This window comes from Zingiber officinale, chromosome 9B (assembly GCF_018446385.1).
Source record: "Zingiber officinale cultivar Zhangliang chromosome 9B, Zo_v1.1, whole genome shotgun sequence".
Classification (NCBI taxonomy): Eukaryota; Viridiplantae; Streptophyta; class Magnoliopsida; order Zingiberales; family Zingiberaceae; genus Zingiber; species Zingiber officinale.
In genome coordinates, this window is record NC_056003.1 from 44,057,915 (window position 1) to 44,058,214 (window position 300).

Here is a 300-nt window from a genome sequence, read left to right on the forward strand (position 1 = left end):
GATCCTATTAGAAGCATATCGACTTCAAGATTGGAGAACTCATATCTAATGGGAAGAATAACGACATAAGTATTATGCTTTGTATTCTACCTTGTACATGTTGGTGTCATTAGTTTCTAAGGTTTCGATATTTGACAATATATCTATGTCTGGTCAAGTTTGATCAAGCACTATATAAACGTGATTTGATGTTTGAAATTGAAAAGTCTAGTCAGGTTAAAGTTGACTAAATAACTAGTAACGAAAAGTCTAGCCAGGCCAAAACTGACCAGATGACTAGTAAAAGTGAGAAGTCTACTG